Here is a 15986-nt window from a genome sequence, read left to right on the forward strand (position 1 = left end):
TCTTAGTTACATTTCACCAGTAGTACCATGTTCTCTGTACTTTGAATCAAACATATTTAATATGATAGTTGACGTTTGCTTTTCCAGAAGAGACACTCGCACACAACACTGAGAAGTCATCTGTGGAGCTGGAGGCAAACAGGGGTTCCTCATAAAATAAGGTCCCACTTTCTCACCGGCTGTGGGTAGAACATCATGGCTGCACTTTGGGGTACATCTTTCATCTGTCTAGCTCTAGAAATCTGTGTTGATCAGAGGCCACAAAGAGCTTCACACTGGGAATCTTGGCCCTTCTCTCAGTCGCTCATTCACTCTTTACCAGACCTGTCCTTTTTTTTTTTTTTTTTTTTTTTTTTTTGACATTGCAGCACCTGCAAACTTGAGCAAGTTACAAACACCAGCAGCAGCAGAAATTATATTCTAAGGAATTTAATGGCTTTGTGTTGGGCCGCCTTCACAGCTGTTCCTGGCCACCTGTGTGTGTCCTTGATTTCCTCATCAAATAGAACAAAGTGCGCGAGAGGCTTTAACAAGCTCATGCTGGTAAAATGTAGACGTGGTATGTGGGTCAGAGATGCTTTTCCTTCAACCGAAAGTGGTTAAGTGCATTAATCAGGAGCGCTAGGGTAGAGGCTGGACTGACTACACAGTTACAGTGGAACAACAGCACAACTGTAAAGAGGCATTTCTGTCTCTTCTTTGTAAATTTCGTGTTCATGTGTTTTGTCCATTTTTCCCTCTCTACTCAGCTCTGGCCTGATTTGTAAAAACTTCTAGTGATTAAGGATAGAAACTATATGTTGGGCACGTTTTAAACATTCTTTTCAGCCTTGTCTTTTCACAAGATATATGGTGTTTTGTGCCATACCGGTTTCAAATTTTGTTTTCAGGTTATCAGATCTACTGTTTTTCTTGGACTATGTTGCCTGTAATGTCAGAGATATCAGAATGTGGGGAAAAAAAAAACCAGTATTAGGGACATTGAAATAGAATTTTTTTTTTTTTTTTTGATAGTCATGGTTTCTGCCTCTCTCTCTCTTTCTCTCCCCCCCTACTACCCCCCCCCACCCAGTGTTTAACCTTGGGCTCATTTTCTGCACTCAAAAGAAAGAAAGATGTCTAAACTAGGCATGGGGCTACACACCTATCAGCTGAATATAGCAGATTGAACCAGGAGGATCAGAAGTTTAAGGTCATCCACCACTACATAGCCAATTTGAGGCCATTTGGGGATACGTGAGACCCTGGGTCTAAAATGAATAAGAATAAACGAGTAAATTCAAACAGTTGTAAACATGAACGCCTATGGAAATGCTTTGTTCTAAGACAACTCTTGAAAAATGTAGGGGCTTAGATGCTAGAAGCCTGGACATGCACTGCAGACCTTGCCGTTCAGGGGCTTGTCCACTGTTGTTGGAATCACAGGCTGTCCTGACTGCTGGACCTCTCTGCCACCTGCTGTTAGCTTAGTCCCTCTTGATACCTGTCTCTGTGGCGGCACAATTTAGACTTGCCTTGAGGACAGGACTAATTGTTTTTTGTAGCACCTCCTCCCTCTCCTAGACCAAATCTGGTAAGGCAGTCCAGTAGAAGGGAACAGCAGCCACAGCCTCAGCAGTAGCAGCTCTCTCCATTCTAGAAACCTCATCTCCTGTCCTTCCAAAAAAAATGAAGCAAAGAACTGGCCCCTAAATGGCCTCCAAGAATGTAACAACACCATACAAGATTATTTATTTCACAGGAGAAACACTGGACCTAGAAGATGGATTTTATTTTATTATACATTTTAAAAAAGCATATTATATAAGAGCTCTTGCTTTTGGGAAGTGGCAGTTGTAGGGCGTAGTAATCACTAGTGATCAATAATTGAAAGTGTCCTAGTAAGTCAAGGCATAGACTAAGCAGTGGGAAACGTTTCTGTGCCTTTGTGGTCAACAATGAAGGTCAGTGGCTCACGGCCATTGCTTTGCTTTGGCAGGGTACAGATGGCTTTAAAATCATTGAATCTGAAGCCTTGTAATTGTAATTAGTGGCTCTGAAGCTCATAATTAGACTTACTGAAGGCCTCCCACATAAGAGAGATCTTTACATATAACGTTTGAAAACAGAGTGATTAATAGAGGATTATTTAAATTCCTCTTCTGTAACATTTCACTTAAATGTGGAAGCATGGTTTTAGCCTTTGGCAAATCATGAATTAATAATTTTTAAAAGCAAAGGTGGCCGTGGGAAATTTTTCTTTTTAAATCTTGGCGAGAAGTGGGACCTTTCTAGTCTATTGAGCATGCGTCTGTAACTTCTCAGAAATTAAATAGCATGACCCTTTGATTGGATCCAAAATCTGGAAATTTAAATACACAACTTCAAAGTAGTTGGCTTGAAATCCAAGGATCCGTTTTAATGTGCTTTGAAAATTTTATTCCCTTTCCAGTCCAGCACATTCATGCATATGTAAATTCATTTTAATATATATATATATTTAATATATATTTAATATATATATATATATATTCAGTTTTAGACTCTGCTGTTACACTTCCACAAACAATTTTCTTATGTTTGGTGCTGCTGGAATCTGTTTTGGGTAGGATCTGAACTCGAGTGGGCAGAGCGGGAATGGGAGGAGGAAGAGGTGTCTTCCCAGAGGCCTTCATGCACAAGGTGTGTTCTTCTCCAGACCCGGCGTTAGCTGTTCTTTCTTCTGCTAAGTGACGAGCTGAGACTGAACGCTGACGGCGAAGGTAGAGAAAGACCTTTAAAACATATTTGGACAGTGAACTAAGAACTCACCCAGCTGGAGGCTAAATATAATCCTAATTCTACCCTATGAGGTTGGCTTGCAGATTTCTTTTAAGCTGGACACAATTTGGTCTTTATTCTTCCATGTTCACTGTCATTTCAGCCTCTCCCTTGTACAGTTAGGGGACTGGCTGGTCGGGGGATGTCATCCCTTTCTTCCTCTCTTTTCCCCTCCCTCAGCCCCTTCCTTTCTACCCACCTTTTGGCTTGTCCATGTGGTCTTTAATCCTCCCAGGATAGCTTTTCTGGTGATGCGGCACGGCTCCTACCACCTTAAGACTACCTCTGGTTCTGACATACAGTGACTCGCTTCATTTCAACAGGCTCTGCAGCCCTTGGGTGTTTATTTCCTTGTCTCCTTCCCTCCCAATGTCCCCAACCCCCCATCTCCCTATCCCACCTCCACCCTTTTCCTTATAATACTGAAGAGTATTTCACATTTAGGTGTCATTCAAAGTCTTCTTATTAAAGTGTCTCCTTTTCCTGTGGTTCTTATAGATTCAGTAGCAAAGTTAGAACATATGAGTGTTGGTAAGAAAGCATCTGCATTGGTGTTGGAGCTAGAGCATCCTGCTTCTCCGTTATTTCTTGTTTTCATCTGATCCTTAGTACTGAAGCTGTGTTGTGTGCAGTACAGATCTCTTCTCATCGTACTCAGTACAGTCTTCCTGGAGAAATAAGTCATTTGCCGTACTGAGGCGCTCCTTCAGTGTTGAAAGGTGCCAAGCGCTGTTAGTGTGCACTGAAGCAACAGTCAGCAAACGCTCGGTGATTTAGTGAGCGTGTGTCCTGGCCATTTGCTGTCAGGCTAAGGGGGTAAATATTAAAGCATCATCTTCATTGTAGAGGAATTTTAATCCAGAATATGGCTGCTCTGGCAAGAGATTACATCCAAAGATCTTCTAGGTCTCTGTAATCGGGCTGGGATACAAACACACCTTTAATCCAGGAGACTGAGGCATATAGATATGAGTTCAAGGCCAGCCTGGCATAGAGCAAGTTTCAGGTAAAGAAAAGCTTAGGTCCAAGTGCGATCATATATGCCTTTAACCCCAAATAATGAAGATAAAGTTAGTTTGTAGAAGAAAACACCCATGTTTGAAAGTGATGTTTAATTGAGTGACGAATCAGAGAAAGATTTAACAGAATAGGATACACCCAACTCTCAGGAGAACAGAGAGGAAAGAGAAACTATTTAAGGGGCAATGCAGAGAGAGAGGAGGCAGTGTAGTGAGTGCATGCTCTCTGTCTCTGTCTCTCTCTGCCTCTCTCTCTCTCTCTCTGCCCCTCTCTCTCTGTCTTTCTCTGCCCCTCTGTCTCTGTCTCTGTCTCTCTCTCTCTGTCTCTCTGTCTCTGTCTCTGTCTCTCTCTCTCTCTCTCTCTCTCTCTCTCTGTCTCTCTCTCACACACACACACAAACACACACACACAATTTTGGATGTTTAGGCCTCCCAGGTTAGTGGAGAGAGAGGGTCCGTTTACTTCTCTTAGCTGGATAGGGCCAATTGGGTTATTTTGGGCTTTACTCATCTCTGTCAAAAGCAAACACTGCCAGCAGTCTCCCCCAAGCTGCTGCTCCCTGAAGCATTTCTCTCAGTCTTTCTCTGGTCTGTTCAAACAGCTACTCACCACTAGTGCTGCCTCTTACTTACGTCCTCAGAGCCCTAGACCACGCCCCTCTCCATGAAGTGCTAGGAAGGCAAAAGCCGAGCCCCACAGGAGACAATTAACAGGCACGGAGAAGCTAAAACTCAAACTAACGTCCCACACTTGGGATTAGAACAAAAACATATTTACGTAACACAACTGAGTTTACAAAGAAACCAAAAATTCCATTACAAGGCAGTTTTACCTGACAGAGAGAGCGAGAGAGAGAGCGAGAGAGAGAGAGAGAGAGAGAGAGAGAGAGAGAGAGAGAGAGAGAGAGAGAGAGAGAGAGAGAGAACTCAAGTGAAGACTGAAGGAGCCAGAGAATGAGAAGAAACCAGAAGATAAGAGCAGATTGCTGAGTTACTTTGAGGCGAAGCAGAGCAATTCGGAGGCCAAAAGAAAAGCCAGATTGAATAAGTCTACTGGGAGAGGAGTTTGAGCCAGAACAGCTGAGTTGAACCAGCCAGCCCAGAGCTCAGAAAGAACAAGAAAGCTTATTAAGCAGTAAGTCTCAGAGGCTGAAAACATTCTAGGCCTAAGTTGGATTGTACAGAAGCTAGAAGCTTCCAGGAGTAGGCCTAGGTTAGCAGATGGAGGCAGTAGGCTTTGGAGATGACAATTACTTTAGGCAACTAAAACTTCCTTTTACACTTCATTTTAGAGAGGGATCTAGGGAGTATATTGATAGCATCAGATACCCAGAGTAAAAGTCCTTAGATAGTATTGCTTTATTTTTCCTCTGAAATTAGATTACTTAAAAAAATTTTTTAGAACATAATTTTTTGAGACACAGTCTCACATATCCCAGGGTGGCCTCAGACTTGACATATAGCTGAGGCTGACCTTGAACTGCCATCTTGTCTCAGCCTCCCAGTGACTGGGGTTATAGGCATGAGCTGCCATGCCTGCTCTGGTTGTTTTCTCCAAGGGTTGGAAAGATGACTCACTGGTTGAGAATGAGTAATGTTCTTCCAGAGGATCCAAGCACAATCCCCAGTACCCACATTGGGTAGCTTCGGGGATCTGACAGCTCTGGTCTGCCCCCGACACTGCACTCCTGTGTACATCATTAAAAATAAAGCCAATCTTAAAACACTTGACGATGGCAGTCGTCAGTGTTTATTGAGTGCCCGTCATATCCTTTCCACCAGGAACTGGGGATACAGTAGTGAGTGTGACACACCAGCCAGGTCCCCTGATCTCATGAAAGTTATATTTACTTGACCTTTTGTGCTCACTTACGTGACAAGAGACAGAATCAGAGTTAATGCTGAGAAGGAGCAACAGAAAAAAAAAAAAAAAAGACTGCATTTTAATTTATTCTTAGTATAAGAAAACTCACCAAATGCTACTAGTCCACACATTTAGAAGTTGTAGTTGCTATGTTTCGGGATTGTCTATTGGCACTTACATTCAAAATTTTACGACAGGTTTACATAGTTCCTATATTCTAAGATTTTGACGTTGCTTACAGCGATTTTAAAAAAGAAAGTCAGTGTGGCATTTCCTTCCACACAGCTACCTTTCATATGAGTCTTTACTTCCCAGCAGTACTTAGTGCTTCCCTTTGGCTACTAAATAGAGCAAGGCAAGCGAGTCTGTCGCCAAGGTAGGGGTGCTGTCAGGTCTGCTGTGGTGTCTGTCCCCAGCGTTAGAATTACCACTTCTACTGAGCGTTGCTGCTACAGTCAGCAACAGAAATCACCCAGAACACCAGGAGCTAAGTGGCAAGCTGGCAACTGAGTCATCACTTAGATTTTTCTTTTTCATTCCCAACAGTTCAAGGCAGATGCTGGCTGCCACCTGTGTTTCACCCGGTATACGAGCCTGTTCTCTGTGAAGACAGCGAGCGGATTGTGTGTGTGTGTGTGGGGGAGGGGGGCGCGGGGGAGTCCATAGGCTTAGAATTGGACCTTGTTCCAGTAGAATTCTGATCACAGTGAGTGCAGTAAATGTCGCTGTGAAGACATGAGCTCGTACCATGGATTGAGGATTCGATTAACACTCCTCATTCACTGCTCACTCACAGTAGCCTTTGCTATTGTCTGAGACCTCAGACTGTGAGGACATGCCTCAAAGATGGAGTGACAGTTTGTTCTTTTATGATTGGTGACCCCGAGAGGCCAGAGGCATTGCTGTTCAGTCACAGCATTGATGACAAAGGTGTGTGTTGACTTCTCTTGGCAGCCTCCCTTCAGTCTCTCACAATACTGTTTCATTTCCGGGTTGGCCTTCCACCTTTCCCTTCACGTTTTAGAGCCCTCAACACATGACCAAGGAAATCCCTATTAGCCTGCCAAAATTGGCTCCTGTGGCATCAAATCAAAGCCCTGAACAGTATCCTGTGTGAAAAGCAGGGTAACTGAGGCAGAGCCTATTTTCAAACACTGGTCCCACTCATACATACCCTATTTATCCTGTAAGTTCTTCTTGCACAGTGGCCTCACACTCCTCCACTGAGAGGTGGGAGAGGTGTGGTCCCGTTCCTTAAACCCAGGGAAATCTGCAGAACAGCTTTGGGATGGAAACAGTGTGAGTTACAAGGCTACGCCATAAAAGGCAATGTCACTTCAGCTTGGGCCTCATTCCCTTTATGGGTTTCTTGTTGTTTGTTTGTTTTTAAATAAGTGTCCCCCTAAAGGGCCCTATGTCACAGTCTTTCTTTGCCGGGCTGTGATGAGGTAGAGCCTTTAAGAAGCCAGGTCCCTGGGAGTGTGCGCTTTAAGGGACTGTCAGGACCCCAACATCGTCCTTGCTTCACCATCCCCCTACTCCGATGAGGTAAACAGCCCCCTCTGCCATCGTCCGCTTCAGTGAGATGCATGGTCACAGTCTTAAGCATCAGCTCAGCTGACCGTGGCCTTGGAGCTCTAAAACCAGGAGCAAAAACCAAGTTTCCCTTTGGAAAGAAAATTTCATTCAGGTATTTCATAGTAGGAGCGACACCCGTACCACAGAGTGTACAACTCATCCGAGCTGCTTTTACCTACTGCACTGTCTCGCTGGCCTCTTTGCATAATTTTCAGTTTGTCTTAGAGGGACCTGACTCCAGGTCCCCTGAGTCTACCATGTAGGGGAGATCACTTGGAAAGATGACAGTTGAAGAAGAATGCCAGAGGAGCCCCAGCTGGTCCAGCCCCCAGCTGTTTTCTTGGTTTGGTGACAGGACAGATTTGTGAATAAGCAATTTATCACATGATTTCCCAGCTGCATCCAAGAGCCGACCCAGCTGACGTTGAGTGGAACAGACAGAAGCTATCTTGAGTCCCTGTCCAGACTTCAGATTCATGAACACAATAAACACTTTGGGTTTAGATGGTGTACAACTTTATTAATAAGTTGTGTAAAATGTTGGTAACTGTTCAATCATTAATTTTTTTAATAGCCATGGTTTTAAAGTTGTGCATATTGGCCTCTGTGGTGTTGCAAATAAACACATGAAAACATATCCTATTTTCATGTATAAATATTAAGCTGTAATACTGCTTAACAATTATTATAGACAAGTGAAACTCTACAATTGTTAATACACATTTAAATAGCCACAGTTATATGAGTAGTAAATGAAGAAACAGCCAATGTCTGATATACTCTAAATGTCAGGTTGTAAATATTTAATGTTCTTAAAACTTAATTCTTCATTTCCATCCAAGGATACATTTCTATACATCGTGGATGCTGAAATGCAAGCCAAGGAATATGTCCTTTGACCATAGTAATGAACCCACCCTGCTTTGGTGAAACAGTGCGCTTGTTCATAAGCTTTCTCTCTAGGCACCACTGTCCATACTGTTAGTGAGAGCTCTTACCAGCCCAACCTCGAGGTTCATTCTTCAGGAGGAGTTGATGAAGTTGGAAGGAGTTATTCATTATGTATATAATGAATGAATGAATATATATGACATCATATACATGATATATGATGTCAGCAACAGCCAATTCTTGCCCATTGATGAGTCCTAGGTCTTTTAACAACTTGCAAGGCTTTGGCCTTGTTTGATCTTCAGTATATGTTACTGTCAGTGAGGTGTCCTCCTTTTCCTCTGATGTGGCCGTAATCGCGGGAGATTTCATTTGCAGAGAAGCACTATTGGTTAGATAGTCTAAAACCTCCTCTAGTATAACTGACAGGGAACACTGAGTGTTTTGAGGAAGCTGACTGTAAGCGGGGCAGTTTTCACGTTTCTCAGCTTCAAAGCGGATGCGTATAACCCGTCTGCATCATTGGCTACAAACTAAAACTATTAAGGGGACTGTATGCACTTGTGGCTGTCTCCAAAGCCTCAGTGGCAATGGCTGCATCTGTGGAAGCTGCTGCAGGAGTTGACTCCTGAGTCCGTAGGTAACACCTCCAATATGATACTGTGACACTTTGCTTCAGACTGTTGGAAAACCCACCCAAGGTGTTGAGTTTCATCTAATGGAGCCCGATCTACAAAGGCTGCTCTTTAAGCCACTGCAGCATTCTTATGTACTTGGTACAGTGTTCTAGTAGCCTAGGTGTAGACGCAATGGTGCAAATGAGGAAAGTGACCTGTGGTAGATAGAATTCCAGTGTGCATTAAGTACAATCAGCCATTCCAGGCAAAATCGCCTGGGCAGTCCATTTAAAGCCTGGCAAAGGGGCAGTGGAGCGTGGATCCAACTTCACAATTTACCATACCATCTTCATAATTTAGGAATGATATTAACATTCCATTGATCTGTCTTCTGGCTATGAGAGTCCAGGCCACATACAGTAATATGAAGTTGTCTGTGGAAAAAGTCCTTAAAATACTGAGTCCTGTTGAAATGTGGGGCCAGTTGCTGTTAGGAATTGTCATTGAGGAACCCGGAAGCGGCTTCAGCCTTGGATCTTTCAACATTTTTCAGCTTAAATAAAAACTATATTCTCAGATGAAGTCATGGAAGGAAATAGCACAAAATTTCCCAGAGAAAGAAATTAACTACAGCCCCCCAGATAGCCAATGGTGCTGTATACTTTTGCCCAGGAAATATCTGCTGTCCCTGAGGTTTATGACTGGTCTAAAATAAATATTGCATAGATAATTAATATTTACCACACAGCCGCATCCATGACATTCTACAAAGGAAAATGTTAAACTCACAGTCAACCAAAAAAATCCAAAAAATGGGCATGAACTTGGATTCAATAAAGTAAGGAGGACCTGTAAAGGATCAAAATAAGTTCAGAGATGTTTATAATGATTACTTAAATGATTATGTGCAAAAATAAATGCATTTATTTTGTTTTTCTTTCATGATTAAATCCAAAATTTTGCAGAGCTCATATTTTCTCTAGTGTTGTTGTACATTCATCAATGTGACTAAAGTCTGCTAGAGGAGATGAGAATTAACATCTAGGACGTAGATTTTCTGCCATTTTCAGTGTTAGAAAAGAGCCTTTGTCTCCTTGGCTAATACTGAGAAGGAGGCCACGAGGGCCCATGTGCATCGCAACAACTTCCTTAACTTGATTAGCATTTCAACCGAGGAACAGCAAGGATGGAAGGCAGCCTCCACCACATGCACCCAGTGTCCATGTCTATAACATGCATCTATCTAAAACCAGACAACGCCAGATTTGACGAACACTCACATCCTAAGTCACCAGCTCCAATGACTAGAACTGCACATGGATCTAACAAAAACTGGAATGGTTCCGTGCTTGGCGCACACCTTTCATCCCAGTACTCAGGAGGCAGAGGCAGGCAGATCTCTGTGAGTCTGAGGCCAGTTTGGTCTAGAAAGGGAGTCTAGGACAGCCATGGCTACAAAGAGAAACCCTGTCTTGGAAAAAAAGAAAGAAAGAATGAATGAATGAAATTGGGATAGATAGGGTCCCACACTCAAGGAACATCTTTTCTTGGTTCCAGTGGCCTCCCCAGTCTCTGCTGTCCCCATAGCCACTGTCAACAGCCATTTTCTCAGCCAGCAGCTCCCTATTCTCCTTCGCTTCTCAGCTCCTTGCCATTCACCACGCATTCCACCTTGGGGTTATGATGCAGTATTACGTATCTAAGTCATGACTGTTCTGACTCTTCCAACTGGAATACCTAAGGTGTGTGTGTGTGTGTGTGTGTGTGTGTGTGTGTGTGTGTGTGTGTGCCCACGCGTGCGCGTGCGTGCATATATGTAGTAATGATTCATTTTACTCCCCCTTAAATGAGTCAGTAGGTAACACCTTTAATGTGATATGTGACACTTTCTTTTAGACTTTTGGAAAATCTACTGAATATGCGGAATGTGTGTGTGTGTGTGTCTCATGTATACATACATGTATATATTCATGTATACATACATACATACAGCTTCAAGACCGTGGGCCAGCCAGTCCAACTCTGTGCCAGGCACTAGTGTTCAGCAAGAAGGGCTTCACACACTTAGCATAGTGCCTAGCATGGTGGTAAGGCTTCCTCTGCTCCCTGCAAAGTTAGTGTGTCTGGGGAATGTAGCTGGTGCCTGGGATTCTTATCCAGGTCCAAGCGTCAGTCCTGGGTCTGTGTGTTTGTAACGGGCATGCTGTGTGTGCCTAATGCCTGAGTGAGCTTTCTGCATCTCTCTCCCTGCTTCCTTCTTTCCTGACACTCTTTTAAAGGATTCTTCACAGAAACTATCCCCTTTCTACACATTTCACTTTGGACCAGAAGGAACATACTTTCTATACCTCCCATTTGGCGTGATTCCTAGTCCTGAAGTATTATTAAGGCATATTGTTTATCTTGTTAGGGAAAGTGTGCGGACCTAAGTTTTATGAGGACTTGTTTATGGGTGGCATTCTTTTATTAAAATGTGTTAAAAAATATATATATATGATGCACATATGTGTGTATGCAATTCCCATGTGTGTCAGTGGATTCATGTGTGTTCATGTGCATGCAGGGACTTGAGAGTTGCATCAAGAATCTTCCTTTATTACTCTCTCCCTTACTCTTTGAGGCAGGGCCTCTCTCTTGGATCAAACTCTCGTGGACACAGCTCATCTACCTAGCCAACTTGCTCGGTGTCACATTGAAGTGCTGAGATTCCAGGCGACCCGCCCCACCTATCGAGCATTTCACCTGGGTTCACACTGGCTGCGTGTATCCCCAGCTCCGAAGTTGTTGGAAGTATTCACATTGTACCCAGATGACACAAAATAATTTTAATACCGATTGCTGAATGTTTAACGTTCTTGTCTTCAGTGCTTCATATTTAAATGACTCGTTAAAGTAACAAGAGTTTGAGGGCACCTGAGGGAAGAGCATGTAGCCCTTCTGGTTTTGAATATGCTGATGTGTGCATTTTCCCTGTCACCCTTCCCAGCGTGGAAGGAGGGCGAACTCTGCCAGCCTCTGGTTGATTGAGAACAGGAAGGTCCTATTGGTACTTAGTAAGACCGTGATTACCTCGTACTTAGTAAGACCGTGATTACCTCCGTGTTCTGTATGTGCACCAAGCCTCATCCCATGAGCGTAGATGATTTACAGCAGAACAGTGGCGAATACACCGTAAGGAGAATTCAACCTCTCTTTGCCGCTCACCAGAGCTGGTCTCCAAAAATGCTCTGCACATTATTGACGACGCTGTATTATTCCTCTGTGTGGCACCTCTGAATCTTTTATTTAGATGAATTGATTTCCTAGCAAACAGCGGGGGCCTCTGAAAACTTGGCAACCCTGCATCAAGTTACCAGAAGTCCACTTAATGCAGAGCATCTCCTGTGGGCACAGCTATGGCAGCTGGAGTCCGTGTTGGGAGGGTGTGGTCCCATTCTCGCTCATCACACAGAAGGCAACGAGAAAAGACTTCATATTGGTTTTGAGTGTAGCAGCCCGAGCCTTGCTGTGAGAAAAAGCCACTGCTGTTTTTGTTTGGCTCAGGAATGACTTCTGCATTTAGGCGAGCAATCATAGGCTGAGAACTCCAGAGGAAAGGCATTGTTTTGCTAATTGGTCACAGAGAAAGGTACCACTGCCGCGTTCTAGAACTTCTAGCTCAGCAGGAACCTGCTCAAAGACAAAGTCTTGCTTGTTCTTTTTTTTTTTTTTTTAATCTTAATTTTGCTTTAGAGACCTCTATTTCACTATTCTCCCTGAAAGTTATCATTTGCATGTGAGTTAAGGGTATAAACATGTCTTCATACAGGTCTGTAAAATTTACAGTTAAAAGTTGCTTGGCTAGCTTAATTCCTAACAGAGAACCTTCTGCATTCTCACCAGTCCAGAAAGAAATTTAGCATTTGCCATTGTTAGAGTTTTTCCTACTTCCAGGCTCATGGCAAGCTGGGGAGTGACATTGGTTTGAACCGAGGAACCTTTTGCCTTAGTGTGTGTTTCCAGTCTCACGGCTCCCTGTCCCCTGCCATGCCTTCTGGAACGCACCTGATCTTACCCAGTCCAGCACATTCCTGTTGCATTCCAGTTATGTATGCTTCATGAAAATGACCTTTATTTATTGGACAGGGGCCTCCAGTTGCTGCCGTAGGCCACCACTGTGGTCCAAGTGGGCTGCGTGCAAGTAGTTCAGTTCGCACATGCAAACTAGACTTAGCTTTAACAAGTATTTATTTGGACTAAGAGTTCTAGAGAGCTCTTTGTTGAGAAGTTCAGGATTGGAGCCTTGCGTTTGTCCCCTTGCACTGCTGTAACATAATGCCATACACGGGTAGTGGTATTTCTTTTCCACAGTTGGAGAAGCTAGGAAGTCTAGGATCAAATACCGCATGACTGCTTCCTGTGTGGACCTTCTTGGCATGCCAATGGCCGTGTTCTGTCTGTGTATCTGTTGAAGAGAAGAAGAGAAAGAAAAGGGAAAAGAGAACTTTTGTAATGTGTGTGTGTGTGTGTGTGTGTGTGTGTGTGTGTGTGTGTGTGTGTGTGTGTGTAATAAGACCACAAATAGTATCATGAAGGCCCCACCCTCCTGGCCTATTTACTCCGCAAAAGGTTTTATGTCTCAGTACTATCTCACTGGGGCTTTACCGTTTTCCCATATGCATGTGGGAGAGCCTGGCTCTTCTCAGATTGACTTTTAAACTTGCAGGTGTATGTATTGGAAAAGCAAACAACAACAACAAGGAAAAACAGGGGAGCCTCATTTATACATGTGCAGACACACACACACACACACACACACACACACACACACACACACACACACGCTTTTTTTCTTTTTAAAGCACCAGGTTCAGGACACAAAGGCCCTGGTGATCTTTCAGTCATACTGTGAACAACTTCGCACATTTCGTTTAACAGTGTTTGCGCTCTATGCTAACCGAACACATGTGGTTTATTTATGCTGCGCTGAAGATCACATCCCTGTGATTATAGCTTCCCCAGGAAGTATCACCAAGCCTCAAACAGGAAATGCAGACCTGGAACTGGTTACACGTTGCTCCAGGACAGTGAGCACACTCCTGTGAGGGGAAATACTTGCTTTTAATCCTTGAATGGAACAAACAGAAGGCACACAAACGAACAAGCAGCCATTTCATATTAAAAGAGCTGGCAAGGTTCTATCCTACCACAGCGGCCACTAAGGAAAGCTCTCACGAGACCTCTTCTGAGAGGGAGATGTTGCCCCTTCTCCCCTTCTGCACATGTAAGCTCTCCAGGTCTTGGAGGAAATAATTTTTACAAGTTTTGCATTCCAGTTGGTTACTCACATTGCGAAGCTGAGCGGTTTCATTCCTGACGGGAAGGGCTCTTCCTAGTGATCCCCAGAGACAGCAGATTAGAGGACCAGAGGCTTCCACTCTGCCATCATTAATTATGGAGAGTGGAAATCTCAAGGGGGTGAGAGTCTCACACGTACAGCGAGAGCTCTGGCTCCCTCCCCAGCTCCTGTCATTATGAATGTACGGTCCATATACGTATTGCTTTTCAGCTCTGTGAAGGTAAGGGACTGCTGGATGCAGGACAAGGAAAGGGAAAATAATGTTTTTGTCCCCGAGGATCTTATAAATTAGTCAGAAATGTATTGTGATGGCTCTTTTCTTGATTGCCAGCTTGATTACATCTGGAATCGACCAGAACTCCATGAGGGATCTTTCTTTCCTTCTTTCTTTCTTTCTTTCTTTCTTTCTTTCTTTCTTTCTTTCTTTCTTTCTTTCTTTCTTTCTTTCAAGATTTATTTATTTATTATTCATACAGTACTCTGTCTGCATGAGTGCCTCCCGCCAGAAGAGGGCATCAGATCTCATTATAGATGGTTGTGAGCCACCATGTGGTTGCTGGGAATTGAACTCAGGACCTTCGGAAGAAAGCCAGTGCTCTTAACCTCTGAGCCATCTCTCCAGCCCCGAGGGATTTTTCTTAAATAAATCGTTGAAAGTGTGAAGACCCGCCTTTAATCTAGATCTTCTGAGGGGAGGAGATCCACCTTTAATCTAGGCCACATGTTCTGCTGGCAGCATCTACAAAGGACATGGAAGACGGAAGCTTGCTCCGTCTTTGCCTGCTTGCCCTTGCTCTCAATGGTAAGTCCCATTCCTTCACTGACATCAGTGAAGCCTAGACTTTGAGGATGCCAGCATATCCTGAGGACCAGCTGAGACATCCAGCCTTGTGGACTGAGCAACTACTAGTTTCTTGGACTTTCTGTTGGTAGACAGCCATTGTTGGATTAACTGGACCATAACTCTAGGCACTCTTAAAATATATGTGTGTGTGTGTGTGTGTGTGTGTGTGTGTGTGTGTGTGTGTGTGTATTCAATTCTGTTCCTCTAGGAAACCTGACGTGTATTAGTCATGCAAATGCATAGGAACAACTTGAGCGGCATATGATTTAAAGGCAGAATGAATGGACAGGGTACAGTTCTCCAGCACACTGGTTATTCAGATCAGAGTCCCATAGGATTTTTGTGAAGACCCAGCCTCCCAAGTTTTCATAATTTTGAATTATTGAGGGTTAAAGGTTATTTAGATTTCTAACAAGTTCCCACACGGTCCTGATAATACTATTTTGGTGGCCCCAGTTTGGGAAGTAGAGCTCAGGGGAGTGGGGATGAGAGGAAGAGAGAGCACAGCAGAGGAAGAGAAGATGGCGTGCACGGAGGTGGGGCTCCTGCCAGCGCCTCTCTGTTGGAGTTAGCCCTCACTCCTCTGTGTGGCTCCCATTTTCACAGAACTGTGTGCAGCATCCCCTGAAATGTACCCTTTGCTATAAAAGGCGCGCGCGCGTGTGTGTGTGTCCCTGAATGGAGAGGAAATAAGTGTTCTTGCTCTGACTGAATACTCTCCTTTTTGCTGTTCTCCTTCCTTCCAGTCATCCCTGCACTCCATGATGTATCTTAGTTATTTTATTTATGTCCAAAAGTAAATAGGAAATGCAGACTTTCAGATTCATGGCCGATTACAGTTAAAGTAAAGAAGGGGGAATGAGAGCTATTCGGGAATGACTGGAGGTGAAGGGTTCAGCCAGTGAGCTTCCCGGGAAGGGGCTAGTTTGTGCTTTTCAGGAGACTTGTGCTGATTGGATGTATGTGTGCCTGGACAGCAGTAACAGCAGCAACATTTTCCAGCCCTCCGGATGGAGCGTTGTCATAGTGTTTTGCT

The 15986-nt window shown here is 43.8% G+C and overlaps 1 protein-coding gene and 1 pseudogene across 1 annotated transcript in view; one reads left to right on the forward strand and one right to left on the reverse strand.

The window, feature by feature from the left end:
- The window catches only part of LOC127199590 (NEDD8-activating enzyme E1 catalytic subunit-like), a 61531-nt pseudogene extending 51147 nt beyond the window's left edge, over nt 1–10384 (reverse strand).
- Nucleotides 1–15986, forward strand: part of Ppm1l (protein phosphatase, Mg2+/Mn2+ dependent 1L) — a 241413-nt gene that overhangs the window by 109256 nt on the left and 116171 nt on the right. The window lies entirely within an intron of this gene.

This window comes from Acomys russatus, chromosome 15 (genome assembly GCF_903995435.1).
Source record: "Acomys russatus chromosome 15, mAcoRus1.1, whole genome shotgun sequence".
NCBI lineage: Eukaryota > Metazoa > Chordata > Mammalia > Rodentia > Muridae > Acomys > Acomys russatus.